Raw genomic sequence first — 7604 nt, forward strand, 5'->3', positions numbered from 1 at the left:
CTGTCTAAAGGTAGATCTCCCTTGCCCACTGCTACGCTATTCTTAAACTTCCAGCTTTCCAGGTCAGGATATGCTCAGAGCCAAGATCCTATCACATAACAGAAGTACCACTTTACCCAGCCATGGGATGAAAATAAAAGTTGCTATTTTTAAGAGAGAGCTGAATTTAGTATTCTGCCACTGCACTTGGAACACTTACACCAGAAGGCCTTGTGGCTTGGAGAAATAAGTGACACCATTGTACCCACCAAATAGCCAGTGTGCCACCCCATGTGACCAGGATGTGACTGATGTGGCTCCTTGAATGGATGTCTTGGGCAGTCATCCACCCACAGATCACAGCATCCCTAGGCCTAAATTAAAGCTTGCTTTTGGCAGAGGCACATAGGCCATCATGTGATATGAATCACCTTTCCAGGACTGGTAAGTACATTTCTCCATTCTTAGGCTGGAGGAAACAAGGACTCCATGACTTTTCTATTCTAAAGTATTTAGAAAATCTCTTTTGCTAGAATCTATCATATTCAACTAGTGCTCCATTCAACTCACACATTCAACTGTGAGCCCACTGGATTCAAGATAGTGTGGCAGGCTCCCTTAATGTAAAGGCTTCCAAATTTGATTAATAGTAAGAATGATGCAGGGAACTACCTTAGAAACCCAGATGCCAGGGCAGGATCCATGGAGATCCACCCCAAATCCCCAAGAATGAGTTCAGCATTCCAGGTCCGATTAAACTCTGGGTTGGCTTCCAATCATGGTCATAGTGTCTCTCTCACAAATGAAAGGCTCCCCAGCAGAAGATATCAAGGAAAGGCTAATGCTTACAAGTGAATTTTCTGGAGATGGTCCACTGTTTTGCATGGCAGGTGATGGGTGAGCTCTGAGATGCAAGGTCACCAGAGACTTTATCCCAGGATTGCTTCTTGCAGCTGATATGCCTTTCCTGTCACCGTTACATAGTCTAATTATTCCTGGGCAGATTTCCTGCAGAAGCAATGTGAAGATGTACTTTCATATAGTAATACTGTATAGACAAATTGATGATTTCACAATTTCTGATAATTTTATAGAACTCTTACATTGATACATGTGAACTCTAGCCCCATATAGAATAAAACTACAAATAGAGCTTGGCAAAGCTTCACATGTCATGGGCCAACTGCACTAGGATAAGAAAGCAGGCTTGGAACAAAATTGTGACCAAGGAAAAACATTCAAAGTCAGGTCCAAGGTTGAGGCCACAGGTGTGCACTATGATAAAGCAAGGCCATGTGAAATTGTTGCTTTGAACTTATAATGAGCTTATGGAATAAAACACTGCTTGAATCTTTCTATCAATATCCTTCTGTATCCCCTTTTATGCAACATTTTATCTATGAGGTAATTCTTTCTGACATAAAGATCATTTTGTCTAAAAGCTCATGAAGAGTTATCAAACTCCAAGCCTGGCCAGTGGGGATGGGGGTTGGGGGGAGGTGAGACTTGGGTGGAGGGAGTGGGAAACGTTAAAGGAAGAGAAAATTTATGAATAGTAAGCAACTCTTGCCACCACAATCACAACTTCTGCTATTGCAACCGCCACCGCCAGCCACATATCACTGCCTACCTCAGTGTACCTGAATGCCAGACTGGTCCCTGACATTCCCCTGCCTCTGGCACTTAGGCCAGGAAAAGCTGAATAGTAAAACTGTCTCAGAAAGGAAAGAAGGAAGGAAGGAAGGAAGGAAGGAAGGAAGGAAGGAAGGAAAGAAGGAAGGAAGGTGTTCAGGACACTTCTTGGCTGCTGAATGAAGTTTAGAATTATGGATGCTGGGCTTGGGAGACAACAAAGAAAGAAAAACTAGCTTGGAGGAAAAAGAGAAGTTAATTCACAGACATGTATGCCAAACAAACAAACAAACAAACGAATGAATAGATAAATAAGTGAATAAACAAATAAATGGTTCTGTGCTTATGGTAATGACATAAAATGCTCAATCCAGGAAGAAAGAAGGCCTGGCAAGAAAGTGAAAATGATTGTGGATTTCCAGTGATTGATTCATTAACACATGCAGTATGTCACTACTATATTTTGTTCTGAAAAACGGTGACTGATGCTTTGGTTTTTCTGCCATGGACTTAAATGGCCCTTTAAACTTCACTTGGAAAACATTTTTTTTTTTTTTCATTGAGAGAAAGTCAGGAATTAAAAAAAAAATATAACTTAAAATTTACATTTTAAATATTATATACATGGTCACAATTTAATATCCTGTTTTTCAGTACTGTTGAAATTCATGCCTCAAAGTACAGGTGATTTAAAAATTAACTTCAATGTTCCTTGGGACATGTTTAAATTAACATTTCAGACTGTATAATTTTAACTTTTTAAGGTTTTAAAATATATTATTACAAAAATAAGATAAAACAAAACTAGACAAACAACTCCACCTTCCATAATGAAATGAGTTAATTTACCTTAAAAAAAGACGGGGCGGGGGGAAGCAGAATGCAGGGCTATTGCATCTGAAGAAGGATCTAGTATTAAATGTTGTTTATGGAGAGATGGCTCAGCAGCTAAGGACACTGGCTGCCCTTCCAGAAATCCTGAGTCCAATTCCCAGCAACCACATGGTGGCTCACAACCATCTATAATGTAATCTGATGCCCTTTTCTGGCATGTAGGTGTACATACAGATAGATCACTCATACATAAAATAGATAAATACATCTTTTAAAAAAGAAGTTGGTTTAGCAGCAAAGCAGATGATTACTGACAGAAGACTGTCCTCGAGGGGACACTTCCTGGCCTTGCCTTCATGCAGGGCTGTTCTCTGCAAGTGTGAGTGCTGCGTTATGTTACAGTCACTTGTCCATGATAGCTTTAATTCTTTATCTTTTCCATTCTTACAATGGAAAAATAAAAACTACAGCAAAAATAATCACAGCAATCAAAAATAATGTAAACTCATTTGATGTGTATAGGTGTTTTGTCATGCATCTATGTTTGTGTCTGGCAGTTCGCCTGGTAGCTGCAGAGGCCAGAAGAGGTGTTGAGATCCTTGGGACTGGAGTTCCAAGCAGTTGTGAGCTGCCATTTGGGAGCTAGGAACCAAACCCCTGAGTCCTCTGTGTTTAACTGCTGAGCCATCTTTTCAGCCCACAGAGTAATTTTTAAAAGTAGGAACAGCAGTGTTTGCGAGTGTTATATTGTGCCAAATGTTTTCCATTCATTATCTCATATAATATGTATACAAGTCGACGACGAAGCCTCATTCCACAGAAGAAAAACTGAAAGCTTAAAGACGGTAAGCAGTTTGCCTGAGGCAGCAGTGGGTTGAGCTGGGAATTCCCTTCTATGTGGTTAGACATTAACATTCCTTCATACGCCCCAGCCTCACTAACACTTCCTGTGGTGGACTGGAAGGTGGGCATTTGGAAGGTCCCAACTAAAGGTGGAGGTAAGGTTACACCTTCCCCCATGCTAGTCTACAGACTGATAGATGCATTTAGCAAGTCTTTTACATATAAAGCAAAAGTACTTTAACTATGGTGGGTGGCTTCCTAAGGATTCCCTGACCCTTTCAGGGCCAGTCAGATCAACATTGTTTCTCTAATATGACAGTTATCTCCCACTGACACTCAGTGGACTGTTCCAGTAGATGCCTGCCAAGCACTTTTCTAGCAGATGGAAGGCATCAGTAGAAAAGGGAGCATAGCTACCTTTTGCTAAGACTAATTTAAAGAGGTGTGTGACAAAGAATCACCGGCAGCTAAGGGCTGCTGAGCGCCTGAGAGCCGGTCTTCCCCAGGGGAGAGCACTCCACTGGTTACCCAACATCTAACAGTCAACCCTGAGATCATACACACCACTAACACTATATAGACCGAGCCAGTTAAATTTAGGAATATGCACGTACACACCCGCACATATATACATACAGGTGCGCACATGCGCGCACCCGCGCACCCCCCCCCCCCACATGAATGTAATAACAAGCAGCAAAAACAGAAAAGGCCATGAATTTGAAAGAAGGAATAGGCATATGGGAAGATTTGAAGGGAGGAAAGGGAAACAATATAATTATAATCTCAAAAAAAAAACAAATTAAAAAAATATAAAGAAGTATCTAAAAGCACCATTGCTCTTCTAAATTTCTTTGTAGAAATTTTAATTTTTCACAAAACATTGTTTTTTAAAGATTTATTTTATGTATGTGAGTACGTTGTTATTCCTCAGACACACCAGAGGAGGGCATCAGATCCTATTACAAGTGTCTCTGAGCCACCATGTGGTTGTTGGGAATTGAACTCAGGACTTCTGGAAGAGCAGCCAAGTGCTCTTAACCACTGAGCCATCTCTCCAGACCCTTCACAAAACATTATTAACCTGAAATTAACACTTCTGCTATAAAATGGATTAAGCAGAAAAATTTAAATTTCTCAATTTTATTCCCTATACAGTGAGCAGTGACAGATACAACTCACATAAACAAGAACTTTTATGGATCTTCAGTAAGTTTTTAGAGTCCAAAGGGTCCTGAGATTGAAGAATGTGAAAACCTCTGCTGTGAAGATCAGTTATGCAATATTTTATCTTGGAAAACTAAGTCTGCCTGTCAGACGTGGAAATGAACTTGAAAGATCAAGTATCAGGTTTGAGAGTTGAGCTAGGGTTAACTCCCGTCTCACTAAAGCCAGAAACTGCACAGGCCTTCCCTTCTCTGTAATGCTCTGCCCACAGGGAAGCCTGAATTATATGTTGGGGTGAACTAGGCTGCCAGCTACACCGTATTTAGCATGCCTGTGCGTGCACACACAACACACACACACACACACCCACACACAACCACAATCTTATGCATGTGTGTGCTTGCTTTAGTTTCTGTTCACCACGGCATCCTTGGAGGCCAGAAGAGGGCAATAGATGCCTTGAAATTCAATTTGCAATTGGAGCAAAATGTAGGTTGTTGAGAGCTGCCATGAGTGTGCTGGAACCAAACCAGGGTCCTCTGCGAGAGCAGCGAGTGCTCTGAACTGCTGGGCCATCTGCTCATCCCGCAGTACCCGCATGGTGTCTTTAACCATCTGTGACTCCAGTTCCAAGAGATCTGATGTACTCCTTGTAACCTCCATTGGATCCAGGTATGCACATGTATGCAGGTAAACTCTCTTATCAATGCAATAAATAAATATGTATTTTTTTTTAAAAATCACCTGACATGATCTGATGCTAGCATCTGAGAGTAAGTTCTCAAGATATAAATCTGAGGCAACCAAAGGAAATGAGTTTTAAAATAGTCTCCTACCTGAGATTGGACATTGTGTGTGTGTGTGTGTGTGTGTGTGTGTGTGTGTGTGTGTGTGTGTTTGGTGTGCTTAGAATCAAACCCAAGGTCTTGGTCATTATTAGGGGAGTGCTTTGTTACTAAGCTACAGTCCAGTCCCAAGACTGAACTATATTTTGGAGATGCTAGAGCAATCTAGCTGTAGGCACTCAGTTTTATTACAACAGGCCAGGATAAGTTTTATGTAATAACAATATTAATATTCAAATGTGTGTGCAAACCAGAACTCAGTTATTTTGTTTAAGTTCCATGGAAATTCTCATACTTTAAAAAACTTTATTTGCATGTTTTAAAAGAATACCTAAAAGTAAACATATATTTTGCAATACAGAACTTAAAGCAGTTTCTGCGCATGATGGAGCCCCCAGTTGAATGACAGTTCATTAAAATTGATTTGTTTTGTTTTACTGCAAAATGAAACTATATTGCTATGGATAAAATATTTAAATTATTAAAATATTTTAAGGATTTTATTTTTAATTTTATATTTGTATGTGTGTGTATAGGGATGGGGGCAAGCGCCAGAGGCATTGGATCTACCCAAAGCTAGAGTTACAGGCAGTTGTAAGCTACCCTATGTGGGTTTTGGTCCAAATTCTAGAACAAACCCTTGTTCTTTCTAGGAGCAGGACACACTCTTAAGCTCTGAGCCATCTCTCTAGTACTTTCAATATTTTGTGTATGTTCCATTTGACACGTATCTTTTCCTTAAAAAGTAACCAAAGACAGAAAGATTACGATTGCATTTTCTTGGTTCAAGGTGTTTATTGCATCTCAGAGGGCAGACATGCACTGGGCTTTTAAACCAAAATACAAAGAAAAGCCATTTTGAAATTGGTTTTAGGTAATTGTCCCCCATTACAGTGTATGTTATCCCCACAGTAAATTCAGATACAACCACTTTAAAAGGGTACCATACATCTATTAAATAATTTGAAAAATAGGCAAATGCCTTTCCAACCCAATATGCTTTTACAAAGAGCTGCCAAGCCACTAAACAACACTGATCAACAGTGACCTTGTGCACACATCAAAATCTTCAGCCAAGCCATCGGCACAGACAGTATGACAACAAACTGAAAATCAAAGAATACAGTATGTACATCAAAAGATACAGTTCGCTGAATGGGTTTCAATCCTATCACAAAGGTACAATAGAAGTCACTTTGAGCTCAGTCGAAGAATGGAGAAACACTACTCTATAGAACACACAAAGAAATACCAACTGAACAGATGTATGTAAACCCACACTGAAATAAAAAATATTTGCAGTTCTCTTTAAGTTACAGATGTCTCTTGGGGCACTGTTCATAGTCACATAAACAGCACATCTCTAATCGCACCTTCACAGACACCATAGAAACAAGCTCCACTTTAGTGCCTTTGATCAAGAACGAATAAATAGGTCAATTTAGATGCAAACCCTGCAAATATAATTAAAATATATATCTTAATATAGCAGTGATAAATATGGACTTCTTCTCATATGATTTTTCCTCATTCTTGATAAGGTAGCTTCATCAAGGAGAAGTTTTATTATGGACATTAAACTTCAGATTTTTTTTTTTTTTTAAAATAAAACTTCTTAACATATACAGCGCACAAAAATAAACATTTCTCACAACAAGTTGAAGTTTCTGTGACTGGAAAAAAGTACTCCACACCAAAAAAGTTTTTGTATAGTTAAGAGTGTTTTCCTCACTATATAGTGTCACATTACACTTGTAACAGAGGTACAGAAGAGAAGAGAGAGTTCATGGGAGGACTTGAGAGTTTGTCCAAAAGTTATATATACATCGAAACCTTCAAAAAACACAGATACATCTTTGCAAATGGCTCACCACATAACAGCTGCGTCATCATCCATCCACGGGGCAACGTCCAGAAAAGCACGAAAGGCATTAGAACCATTCACTCATTGTTTACGTCGTACAACACACAAAGAACCCGAATACACTATGAGCTGGAGAGTAGGGGACAGCTAAAGTACACATTCCCTAGTGTTCACTGTCACAGCTGCGCTGTGTGCTTGGGAGAGGAAGTTACAAGTCAGCACTGGGTTTGTACTGGCGGCTCACTTTGAAACTGAGCAATCAATCTTATCGGAAGTTTTCCAAACTCACGTTATTATTTTTTTCCTATTCAGTCACAAAAATTGCAGCTGTAAAGAGAAAAAAAAAGTATTTGAGTTAGAAAACACAGAGCATGTGAAAAGATTCAGACATTTCGCCTCCCCTACCATTTTTCTCTTTATAGTGCAGAACACCTGTACAC

The sequence above is a fragment of the Arvicanthis niloticus genome, chromosome 21 (genome assembly GCF_011762505.2).
Source record: "Arvicanthis niloticus isolate mArvNil1 chromosome 21, mArvNil1.pat.X, whole genome shotgun sequence".
Classification (NCBI taxonomy): domain Eukaryota; kingdom Metazoa; phylum Chordata; class Mammalia; order Rodentia; family Muridae; genus Arvicanthis; species Arvicanthis niloticus.